Here is a 13,963-nt window from a genome sequence, read left to right as displayed (position 1 = left end):
GGTTGAGTTTCCAAATATGAATAATGTCACGGTCCCGATAAGAAATTTTGGCAAGCAGTGTAGGGGAAATTATATATATATATATATATATATATATATATATATATATATATATATATATATATATATATATATATATATATATATATATATATATATATATATATATATATATATATATATAAGCCCTAATTTTGTTGTGCCTCAAACAACAAATTCACGCATCTCTATTACCTCCACGCCTCGAAACGATACAACTTACCGGATCTAACGATCCAACCCTTTATGTCGTCGCTTCCCCTTTACCGCCTCACTCCCTGCATTTCAAAATAAACCCGATTTTTATCCTTCCGCCTACTCCAATTTCACCTGTTTCATTCGACAACGACAAAACGACGCCATGGATTATAACATCAGACTCATAACGACTCACATTCCATTGTGTTGTATCTATTATATCTTCAAGAGTTTTGGATTCAGACGCTCATCCCCTCCGGTGAATATATCGTCCGCCTTCTCCATTCATCTAATCATAACTCCAGATTCCCCCTTAAGAAAACTTCCGACCACATCCTTTACAGAAAAAAACCCAACTTGGCGGTTACATAGCACGCTTATTCATTTTCGTCTCTTGGGGATTGAATAAGATTCATGGATTCTTAACAGAGGTTAGAATTCATTTGCTTTTGATTTCTACATTATTTTTAACCGTAAATATATTGTAAACTCCGGCTTCCTGCTCTCCATTAACCATAATTTTGGCGTTCTCTGCAAAAAACACTTCGACCACTTTTCCACAGAAAAAACCCTAATCGGTGGCCAACCAATATAATTTAATCTTATAGACCTCAATTGTTATTAACACACAGATTCTTCTTTGTCTCTTGTGTATTCTTTTCCCTCTCTTGATTATTCTTGTCCCTCTGATTTAGGGTTTTATCCATTAGCAGGAAATTTGATTAAGACGCCACCACCATCTTCTTACTACTCTCATTGGCATTGGAGAGAATGGATGTCTAGACTTCATAAGGAGACTTGATGATTTGGAGAAGGTATTATTATTAATAATCATATTATATTCACGATTTTCCTTAAATTATCTACTAAATACTAATTTTTGTATATGAAAGAAATTCCAAATGCATATACTTATGATTGCCTTGATCTTTGTTACCAAGTAAATGCTCTGATTTTCTATTTTGAGTGATCTGGGAACATATTGACACTTGTTATTCTAAAACCATTTATTATCACTCTTATTTCTTGTGGTTTTGGCAAGTGGAAGGAATCATCCTCACCAATGGATTTGAGATGGCAAGTTGTCTTCTTTAAGAGAAATGCACATTCTGCTTTAAACCCTGTAGCACTCCTATATTTCTTAACCCAATGTTATTTTCTCTTGGCATTTTTAACTGATCTCTGGGTATTTTAGCAATTGATAAAATTTTGGTTTTTGTGGGCAAATATTTCTCTCCCAGGGATACTTAATCTTGCTTTTAACAACATATAGTCAGAGACAACTTGTATAGGTAATTCTTCCGTTTTTTTCTTAATGCATCTTTTGAAGAAGTTCTCAACGATACCAAAAAGGATTAATTTGTTAAAGTTTTTTTAAAATATGATTAATTTTTTATTTTGATAATTTTGTCATGCTTATTTTTAATGCATCATATGCATGACTATATTTGAGATTCTGATGGAACTATGCTACATGAATTGTTTATAAGCTTTGTGAACTTGAAATGTATATGTAGATTTAGAATATATGTGACGTTAATCTAGAACTGAATGCATGATATATAACCACATTTAGGGCCTATATTTTGAGACTTTTGTGTGCATCAAAAATTTTAACCCTTCCTACCGGTTTTTCTGCTGTTGAAGATGTATATCCATATGTTTCTCCAAATATGAGATCTATAATTATCATATAATATGAATTTATAAAGCCCAAACATAAAATGGATTAACTTTTGCATAAACTAAGAACCTAAATCATTAACTTGTTTGATATAGTAGTTATTGTCATAAAAAATAGAGAAATTTCTAATTTTCGTTAAAATTTGACTGACATTCTATGGTTCGATATTTATACGCACATGTCTTATTCCTCATCTTCTCACCATTCCATCTCTCATGTTTCCAGTTGCAGTTCTGTTTTGTTCTCATTACATAAGCATAAAATATGTTTTTTTCATATTTTATTTGCTTAAGAAATCTTTAAAATAAAACAATGCGAACGATTGTCTCTGTTCTAAATCACATGACTTTGCTTTAAAGTCCACTTTTTTATGGTTGAAATCCAACCCATGAACAGTAAAACTACTTAGAAGCCTCTATTCTCAGTACAGTTTATAGTTTCTTGTTTCGGAAACAACAATATTAGGAAAAATGGGGAGGGTTCCAGCTATCGAAATTACACTGCAACTTTTATAAATTTTTTTACTTCTATAATGAGATAGGATACAAATTTGACACTAAATTTTGGTATTTGTTTGATGGGGGAGAATGGTATACTTGCATTTCAGTTATTCAAATAAGCCTTGTTAAGTAATAATATTGGATCACACTCAAAATATATGACTTACATGGTGTTGCTTCTTTTTGGTGTTGTTGACCTGGTTAGAAAGACACGTTCAGCTGATCGTCAAACTATTCATTCAAGATTTTTCGTAGCCGACGGTAAATTGCATCGTCAATAGGTGATGGTTTTTCTATAGGTAGCAATAATAGTAATGAATTAATTAAATGCACCTAACCTCAAATTTATTAGAGAATATTTAGGGTCAATATGTATGCAACAAAAGAGTGCTCACAAGTTCTCTTGAATAGATCTTGTTTTTTACAAACTAATTTTTTCCTTCCATTTCTACAAGTAACTTATGGATGGTCAACTTGACGCACAACATGAAGGAACAATTGGTTTTCCAATACAACAATCTACTTTCATTTTTTCTATTACAAAGTTGATTTTTTGATATCTTTTTCTTTTTATGTAATTGCAAAATGAGAAAGCTAGCAAGTTATAGCATTGTACTTTCATTTTTTTCTATTTTAAGAATACACCTTTATTGTAAAACTATTAAGACCGGGTGAAACAAACACATTGCCACATAAATACATGCTTATTGTGCATGATGATGTGTATGTGTGTGGGCAATTTGTGATGTTGTTTAAAAGATGAAGGGTAAATTACGCCATTCAGTTATGAAATTTACAATTTTTACCAAAATAGACAATGTGTCTTTAAAAGGGACCATTAATAGCAACACACTTCAATTATTATAACCATAATAGCAACACACTTGCAGTTTCTTCTAGACATCAACAATTTAAAGTTGACAGTTGATATGCATGCTTATGTAAATATCAGTTATTTAGAGAATATGAGAGCCATGGACAAGCCGATGAATTGACCAAGCAATAAGGGAAAATTCAGAATTCCATGAGATAGCAATAGCTTTTACGCCTTTTTCCAATATAAGCAATGTACGTTAGTTTTTACCTATAATAACAATGTTATTTTAATTCTTTACCATAAAATGAATGTATTTTCGTTTCGTTCCCAATAATAACATACTTGGTTGTTTGGTTGTTTACTAGGGACAACAACAAACTTCGAATTTCTTACACATTACAGTAATGTACTTACGTTTGTTCAAGAATCAGACAATGTTACGAAGTACCAAATTATATTTTGTGGGTCGTGCTTAGCAAGGGCCTTGAACGTAACTAGTATATATATATATATATATATATATATATATATATATATATATATATATATATAGGGGTGTTATTTGGTTTGGTTTTTCGGTTTTCGGTTAAAACGGTTTGGTTTTTTCGGTTTTTTTAGATTTTAAATTTAACCATAACCAAACCAAATAAGGTTCGGTTTAATCGTTTTCGGTTTATTCGGTTATGGTTTATTCGGTTCAGTTTAATGGTTAAACCGAATAAAATTCAACACGTAAGAATAAATATTAAACTAAAAGAAAAAGCTTACTAAACTATTACCAAACAAAGAAACTACATTAATATATAACATATCATATTCAAATTGTAGTGATAGGTTAATATAAATTTAACTGTATATGAAAATGAAAGAAATAACTAAAGGTTATTTGGTTAATTTGCAAAATTAATACAAAATGTAAAACAATTATAACTTTATATTGGTTACTAACAAAAAAGACATGGAAATCTTAGTAACTAATCAATAAATTTATATATATAAAATGTTGATATATATATATATATATATATATATATATATATATATATATATATATATATATATATATATATATATTCGGTTTTTTTGGTTTAACCAAAACAATAAAAATTTAACCAAAAACCAAACCGAATAAGGTATCCTTATTCGGTTAACCAAACCAAATTAATCGAAAACCAAATAACCCGAACCAAATGTACCAAAATTCATTTGGTTCGGTTTGGTTATTCGGTTTTGGTTTTTTATGACACCTATATATATATATATATATATATATATATATATATATGACTGTTTACTGTTTTAGTTTGTAAGAAATGGTGGGTGGTTGTTTGAATTCGTTAATAATAAAATTTTTGCATAAGCTACATTTTTGTTTTTACTGTTTTCTAGATTTCTATTTTTAACTAATTATATTGGGATGCACAAATTCTTTTTCAATTTCCGTTGCTTATCATGCTTGGACATTGTGAAGCTCCAAGACCACCGCTAGGGTGCAAACGAGCCAAGCTACTCGTGAGCTATTTGAGATCGAATTGCTAAAAGCTCGACTCGATATCGATTTTAAACGAGCCCGAGCCAAGCTCGAGCTTAATATTAGGCTTGTTTAATAAACGAGGTCGAGCTCGAGCCTCTATTACTTTGCTCGATTAGGATTGCGAGCCTAAACGGGCCTACATATATATAATAAAAAAATTATTTTTAGTTTTATATATTAAAATCAATAATAATTTAATAAATACCATTTTAGGAAATTAGAGTATATCGTAGATGAGTCGATCCGAGCCCAAACAGAGCCCGAGCCTGTACAATTATTAACGAGCCGATTTCGAGCTTTGTACCACAAGGCTCAAAACGAGCCGAGCTCGAGGCTATAAATATTTAAACAAGCCTAGTCCGAGCCTGGTCAGGCTCGAGCTTGGCTCGGCTCGTTTGCAACCCTAACCACAGCCACCTACACCATGTGACAACCCGAAATCTTTTTATGTAAGTCAAAAATTCAATCAATAAAAGTCAGACTTGTTTCTACTATCATTTTATTGTTTAGGGTCAGTCTGAGAGTCTTTAAGCCTAGTACACTTAAGAGTGGGATGTTGAGAAGTGTTAGCTTGGGATTAGAGGAATGCAATCGAAACAGAAAACTCTCCAAAGGGTGTTCACGACCGCAAACTAGGTTAACATCTGTGAACCCATGTTGGGTCGTGAACCCCTCCCTATATATATATATATATATATATATATATATATATATATATATATATATTTCCTTCATTTTTCCTCATTTCTTCCCTCGTTGGCCGAAAACTCCTCAAGATTCTCTCAAGACTCATCCAACAATAGCTATTTTCCCACCCCACAAGAGTAAGTAATTCTTCCTTTTTCACTTATTATTCATTTTATTCATGTAAAGTGTTTCATACTCATCCATTGATTCACCACTTTCATCACCATCTTTATGATCTTGAAGAGTTCACGGGCGTGAACCCTTCATAGGGTTGTAAACCTTTCATAGATGGGCTGTAAACCCTTCAAATATTCATTAGTGGATCGTAAACCCTTCAAGTGCTCATAGCCGTAAACACATCTTGGGTCGTAAACCCTTCATGTGTTCATGGGCCGTGAACACATCTTGGGCTGTAAACCCATGGTGGTTGGCTGTGAACTCCTTTTTGTCCCTCATTCTTGATTCTAACACTTCATCGAAAGTGCTTCCTACATCCTAAGTGTGACAACCGTCAATTTTCAGTCAAGTCAAAGTCAACTAAAGTCAACAAGTCAAACTGGTCAACTCAATTTGCCGTGAGTACTAGAGTTTACGTTAAGTAATTTCTAAACAACTCTCTATTCTAATGAGAGATCATAAATCGAAAAGTACGTACATCTAGATCTCCTTAACCTAAAACGGTGGTACGTGGAGAGCCAAACCGATAAAACAATGTTACATACTCATCGGGAGTATGCAAGATCCTTAAACAAGGCTTAACGGGGTTTACGGACCTTGCAGTGCGAAGCCGGACACTCAAAAAGGTCACCAATGAAACCTCTCTCAATCGTGTTCACTCCATCTCTTCTTATCAGAAATCTCTCCCAAATCTCTCTAAGTATGTGAAATCTCTCCCAAATCTCTCTTTGTATGAGAAATCTCTCCAAGAATGTCAAATCTCTCCCAAATCTCTCTAAGTATGTGAAATCTCTCCCAAATCTCTCTTTGTATGAGAAATCTCTCCAAGAATGTCAAATCTCTCCCAAATCTCTCTAAGTATGTGAAATCTCTCCCAAATCTCTCTTTGTATGAGAAATCTCTCCAAGAATGTCAAATCTCTCCCAAATCTCTCTAAGTATGTGAAATCTCTCCCAAATCTCTCTTTGTATGAGAAATCTCTCCAAGTATGTCAAATCTCTCCCAAATCTCTCTAAGTATGTGAAATCTCTCCCAAATATCTCTCTGTATGTGAAATCTCTCCAATTATGTCAAATCTCTCCCAAATCTCTCTAAGTATGTGAAATCTCTCCCAAATATCTCTTTGTATGTGAAATCTCTCCAAGAATGTCAAATCTCTCCCAAATCTCTCTGAGTATGTGGAATCTCTCTCAAATCTCTCTCGAAATCTCTCCCAACTTTCTATAATCACTCGGGGCATCCCGGCCCTCGAATTTGGCGAAAACAGCCCAAAAACGGAAGTCTACGCGAAAAACGGATCTTAGGAACCGAAACCCCTCTTAGGAACCGAACCCTCCTGATGAAGAAGGCTGCTGAACCGAACCGAAGGTACTGTTCACTACAGTTCATTCGGTTCTGACTTCTCGCCTTTTATCTCCGAACCGAACCTCACCTTCGCTTCTGACCCTTCGGACCGAGCCTTCGGACCGGACCCCTCGCCCCTTCGGTTCCCTCTGTTCGTTTCCGGCTACAATCCTCAGCATGGACCGAGCCTCGGCCTAGGGACCGAACCTCGGCCTAGGACCGAGAGGTCTCGCTGGGAACTCATTTTCTCCCGGTTTCCGCGTAGTTTTACGTTTAAGGCCCGTTTTTAATTATTTTAACGCGGGGTTTTCACCCAAAATCATATTTTAACATAATAAACCCTAAATATTCACAATTTAATCATATTTTCAAAAAAATCTTTATTTAAATAATAAAAGCAAGTGGGTAAAGTACAAAGAGGTGGAGTGTTGACTTTGCTTTACTTTATGACACAAGCAACCACTCCCACACCCACTCTATGACCAGCCACACCTCCCCACCTTACCTAGGTCACATCAATGTCCTTTCCACTCAGTCATCACTCTTTCCCACGTTTTTGAGAGCTGAATATTCATCCTCTCTCCTCACTTCTCTCATTTGCTCTCATTTCACAAGAAGATCAAACTGTTTTCTCTCTCACTTTCTCCCTCTAGGAATTCGAGATTTCCAGGGCTGATCTTGAGTTTTTCCTCCACATTTGGTAAGCATAATCCATTCTCTTTATGATTATCTCAATTATTTCCACTCAAATCATGGATATCTTACACAAACTCCATTATAATTGTGTTAGATCTTCGAATCTTCAAGTGATTCTTCAAGTGTTCTTGGGTTGAACACTTCTCTTCTTCAACACTTACCTACTGAAATCACTTAAGGTGAGTTCATACCCCCATATTTTCATGTTTTCTCAAGTTTTTAGGGGGGGGGGGGGGGGGGGGAATAGAAGTTAAAACACTAAGAACATAACTACACTTTTCTAACAGCCTTCATCAGAAAAGTTCAACTCCATTCACGGACTGTTTTGGAAATCTTAAACATTTTTGTTTTCAAAACTGTTTTAGGTGCATGTAGTTCCATTTCTTAGCTTTAAAATGACTACTTGCACATCTCCATACGATTTTTCTACAATTTATGGTGATTTTTACAAAACTGCCTATCATTTCAAACATCAATCCGGACCAGTCTGTGATTATGGACATTTTCACACAAGTAAGAGGTCATTAAAAATTATAATAAAAATTATGAACAAACTAGACTCATATTCCAAACTCTCAGAAGTTGCAGAACTTGATTTGGACATTTTATGATTTTTCTACAAATTTACCAATAACAGTTACAGAAAAGGTTATTAACAGAAAAACACTATAAATTTCATTTCACCTTGTAACATGTTGAGCAAGGTATACATCATTATGTGATTATGTGTTGTTGCAATATATGACAATTTTGTATTCTTATATAGACATACGTCAGAAAACAAATGGATTTATATCTCCACAAGTATGGTAAATATATAAATGATATTACAAGGCTATATCCATTAAAATAATAAACATTGGTAAATTATGACAAGAAGGGCTTATGCTCACTACCCACACAAATAATTAATAAACTATAATAGGTATAGTTTAGGGTTATTTTACATAACAAACACATTATTAAAGGTTTTACACATACAAAAGAGTTATTACCACTATGGATAATTATGATAAACTATAATAAGCATAGATAAGCCATTATACCCCCACAAACGAACACGCTAGTTATAATCGGTGTAGTTATGGCATATATATATATATATATATATATATATATATATATATATATATATATATATATATATTACAAACAAAGTGATAAACTATAATAGGTATAGTTTAGGTTTCATCTACCCAATGAACTTAATTACAAGAAAGGAATTCACCATCACCACCACTTTTGATAAGCTATAATATGCATAGTTCATGTTCACTAATCACTATTACTATCCGATGAACTATGATATGTATAGGTTATATTCACCATCACCACCACTTTTGATAAGCTATAATATGCATAGTTCATGTTCACTAATCACTATTACTATCCGATGAACTATGATATGTATAGGTTATATTCACCATCACCACCACTTTTGATAAGCTATAATATGCATAGTTCATGTTCACTAATCACTATTACTATCCTATGAACTATGATATGTATAGGTTATATTCACCATCACCACCACTTTTGGTAAACTATAGTATGCATAGTTTATGTTCACAGTCACTATTACTATTTCGTGCACTACACCAGGATTGGTTCCGGTTATTGGGTTTAAGTCCACATTCACTTTCGCATTGTTAGTTTTCAGCTATAATTTCTAAGTGTATATGTTAGAGTTATATAGAATCTAGTCGTGGTTGGCTTAGAATTGGTGGGCCCGCCTCATCTCCTGTTCCTTGTTTGGTTGTGGACATAGGGCAGACCCATTATATTCAACGTTTTATCTAACCTAAATCTTATATAACTTATATACTCTGGACGATTATAGGGGAAATCTACTGGTCAATCTAGGGTTCATTAATACATCATATCGGAATATTCTGTTTACACTTAGCTAAGAAAATATTGGATTTTCTGGAAATCAACTCTATCGATTTTATAAGGAAAACGGTTTCTACTCCAAACAAAACTCTTATGAACTCACCAACTTAATTGTTGACACTCTTTCAAAACTACTTGTATTCTCAGGAAATCAGTGAAACAGGAAAACTTCAGCGCTTTGAGGATGGGACGTTAAACCGTCAGCAATTTATTTTTGTCATCATAATGTAATTGATTTTGAAACATGTAAACATATACTTGGTGTAACTTTTTCAATTATATTTATGATGGTTGTATTTACTTTGAGCACTATTATACACGTTGTTGTGATACTGTACATGAAGTCCTCCACCCCTGGACGTTTCCGCCATCCTTGGTTTGGGGGTGTGACAGATTGGTATCAGAGCATTGTTTATAGTGAACTCAGTATATCGAACCACATAAGATATACAAACTATAAATACATTGGGACTGAAAGTCTCTGATTTAAAGTTTTCAAAGCAACTATACTTTTAGAAACAAATAATTTCTCGGTAAAAGTAGGAGCATGTGCACACACACTAGGGTCAGTATCATGGTGGGATGGGACAAAAGTGGTGATTGTTGAACAATACGAGTAGGCTTGGGGATGTATAGTCAGGTCTGGGAATGACATAGCCTGATCAACTATGTCTCACCCAGAAGTGATTAGCATATGCCCAAGAATGGTCGTAGGTGTTGCAACAAGTCTAAAATTACCAACACTACCATAATGAAATACCATAGGGGTATTTGGTGTTATTATAATTACTTATTTGAGAACTAAATAGATTTTTATCAATAGGTCAATAATTGCCTAGTGGATACATTAAAATTATATGTATCCAGGACGTCATAGACTTAGAATCTGTGGATCTTTGCTTTACTTCCTGTTCTCGTTGGATTGGGGATTTAGAGTTAGGATCGCTTATTCGAAGGTCTGTCCTGTCCCAAATACATATGACCAGTATGCACTAAACAATATATTGATGTACCTGATAAAGATCATCTTATAATTATCTAATTAGTATGTCTACTTAGTTATTTCTTATATCCCCATTTCTCGCGAAGATATCATGGCTGAATTCCATCCCCACGACGACCCGTACTACCCTAACCACTGCAATACTGAATGGCTCGGAGAGGAGCCAGTGAATGATTACCGGATCCCTTTGGATGGTCACTAAGCTGAAGGCTTTGCTGATGGTTCTGACTCCGACCCTGAAATGGAGAACCTACCCTGATGGCTCTTGTTCCGAATCCTATCCCTCGTCCGGTTTTTCAAGGCCCGACGCCTCCTTGGGTAGAGTGCTTGGAAACCTGGAGCGAAGAACACGACCAACCTAGGCTGTTAAATGGAGACATTCGAATCCTTCAGAATCCGGAGACTACACTATTCAAGAGAACCGTAGCATTGCCCAAAATTTTCCTTACGTTAATGAGATGTAGACCTATTTTCCTCGAACCCTATATTACAAACAATTTACATATGGTAACTCCAAGAAATTCTTAATATATACCAAGTGATTCTAGGAAGGGACCAGGCGAAACAAATCACAAGTTGCAATTGAGTCACTACCACTAAAATTCATTCATAGGGGCTTTGTTATGAATCACATGCAAAATACTTTTAAGTCAGAACATAATACAGACAAGTCTGGCTTGATAACATCTGACTTGTCACTACTATTAAAAACTTATTGTTTGTTCGTCTCTACCAACTTATGACAGGACTATGCCGCCAAAGAAAAAGTCCAGACCCTCCGGAAGCACAGCACCGCCCCCTCCGCAGTTTGATCCCATAATGTTTCAAGCTGCCGTAACAGCAGCCGTGGCGGCAGCAATGTCGCAAATGGGTACAAATGGTTCCGGCGACTTCGAATCTGGGAATACTAACTCGAATCAGGGGGACAACACAGGGCGTACTAAGGAGTGTTCTTACAAAGACTTCACGAATGGCAAACCCGATCCTTTCGACGGAAGCGGGGGCGTCATCGCGCTGACGCAATGGTTCGAAAGGACCGAAGCAGTCTTCGAAATCTGTGCTTGTCCCGAAGCGAGCAAAGTCAAGTATGCGGCATTCACTTTCACAAGAAAAGCTCTTACTTGGTGGAATGGCCGAGTTAAGTCACTTACTCCTGCAGTGGCTAACTCTATAGGCTGGGAAAACTTAAAAGCGTTGATGTTAAAGGAGTATTGCCCGAGGGGAGAAATACAAAAACTCGAAGAAGAACTCTGGAATCTCAAGATGTCAGGGACGGATCTCGAAGCTTATACTGCCCGATTCAATGACCTAGCACTCCTCTGTCCTGCAATGGTCACCCTAGAGGAGAAAAAGGTAGAATGATACCTTTGGGGGCTATCATCCCAGCTTCATGATAGTGTATTGGCCTCCAGACCAACTACCTTCGACAGCGCCAAGGAGTTGGCACAACAACTCATCGACCATCGTGCCAGCCATGACACTACGACAACCACGCCAATTTTTGCTGTTCATGCTGCCACAACCCTCACCACGCCAACTCCTATGAAACAATACGCTGGAACCCTTCCGAAATGTAACAAGTGTAGCTTCCATCACACTGGGGCTTGTAGAGATTTGCATTGCATGAACTGTAATAGGAAAGGGCACACTACCCGTTTCTGTAGGGCACCGGTACGACCCATCAACCAGTTCCCCGGCTCTGGAGTAAGCCCAGCCTGTTACAAATATGGAGAAACAGGCCACTTTAAATGGAACTGCCCAAGAGCAAGAGATGCCAGTGGTGGTGGAAGGGTGCTTGCGATCACCGAAGGAGAGACCACCCCGGAACTGCCTGCAAACATCAGTATGTGTTTCTGACATCGACGACTAAATTCCAAAATTCTTTATTTGATTAAGTCTAGCATCAATTAAAGCATGCATAGTAGTAATGCCAAGGATTAAACTGAGAGCATAAACAATAAGAAATTCCAAGGCCGTCATGAGACCATTCTATGAATTTACTTCGACTCCGTAATGGGACTGCATCATAGGGATGTAGGTCAAACCTTCGAGAACATACTTCTACTCTATAGGTGAACGGTCGAAATACATCTAGGTTCAATGTTAGCCTTGACTAGGAACTCTAGTTCATTAAGAAGGATTACTAAGAATGTTATTTGTTATGATTTCCTCACTTATACATTCCCCAGTTATATATAACGAATACCTGGTAGATAATAGAATGTGAGAATTCTGACTTAGTTTCTTTTCCTCGTTGGGATGTGAAACTGAAGTAGAATCACACATTTTACTATCCGCCCAGTATTGGTTATATCATAATGTGTATAAGCTAAGTTTTCATGTATAATAACTCATCTCTTAGTCAGAATCAAAATAATGTAGAGCCAACCTTAGTCATTCACAAACTCCTTGCCTGATTTCAAATTTCGGGACGAAATTCCCTCTAACGGGGGGATGATGTGACAACCGTCAATTTTCAGTCAAGTCAAAGTCAACTAAAGTCAACAAGTCAAACCGGTCAACTCAATTTGCCGTGAGTACTAGAGTTTACGTTAAGTAATTTCTAAACAACTCTCTATTCTAATGAGAGATCATAAATCGAAAAGTGCGTACATCTAGATCTCCTTAACCTAAAACGGTGGTACGTGGAGAGCCAAACCGATAAAACAATGTTACATACTCATCGGGAGTATGCAAGATCCTTAAACAAGGCTTAACGGGGTTTACGGACCTTGCAGTGCGAAGCCGGACACTCAAAAAGGTCACCAATGAAACCTCTCTCAATCGTGTTCACTCCATCTCTTCTTATCAGAAATCTCTCCCAAATCTCTCTAAGTATGTGAATTCTCTCCCAAATCTCTCTTTATATGAGAAATCTCTCCAAGAATGTCAAATCTCTCCCAAATCTCTCTAAGTATGTGAAATCTCTCCCAAATCTCTCTTTGTATGAGAAATCTCTCCAAGAATGTCAAATCTCTCCCAAATCTCTCTAAGTATGTGAAATCTCTCCCAAATCTCTCTTTGTATGAGAAATCTCTCCAAGTATGTCAAATCTCTCCCAAATCTCTCTAAGTATGTGAAATCTCTCCCAAATATCTCTCTGTATGTGAAATCTCTCCAATTATGTCAAATCTCTCCCAAATCTCTCTAAGTATGTGAAATCTCTCCCAAATATCTCTTTGTATGTGAAATCTCTCCAAGAATGTCAAATCTCTCCCAAATCTCTCTGAGTATGTGGAATCTCTCTCAAATCTCTCTCGAAATCTCTCCCAACTTTCTATAATCACTCGGGGCATCCCGACCCTCGAATTTGGCGAAAACAGCCCAAAAACGGAAGTCTACGCGAAAAACGGATCTTAGGAACCGAAACCCCTCTTAGGAACCGAAACCC

At 36.0% G+C, this 13,963-nt stretch overlaps 1 long non-coding RNA gene across 3 annotated transcripts; it reads left to right on the top strand.

The window, feature by feature from the left end:
- Positions 1-211: 211 nt before the first annotated feature.
- Positions 212-3,690, top strand: LOC145069681 (uncharacterized). Of its 3 annotated transcripts, none has more exons than XR_013689619.1 (2): positions 212-668; positions 951-3,690. It is a non-coding gene; the product is annotated as an uncharacterized LOC145069681 (long non-coding RNA). The 3 variants fall into 3 exon arrangements; XR_013689618.1 differs by having other exon boundaries at positions 948-3,690; XR_013689620.1 differs by having other exon boundaries at positions 933-3,690.
- The last annotated feature ends 10,273 nt before the right edge of the window (positions 3,691-13,963 follow it).

Source organism: Lactuca serriola, chromosome 8 (genome assembly GCF_051521515.1).
Source record: "Lactuca serriola cultivar US96UC23 chromosome 8, Lser_US96UC23_V15, whole genome shotgun sequence".
In the NCBI taxonomy this organism is placed as follows: Eukaryota; Viridiplantae; Streptophyta; class Magnoliopsida; order Asterales; family Asteraceae; genus Lactuca; species Lactuca serriola.
This window is presented reverse-complemented; position numbering and strand designations above follow the sequence as displayed.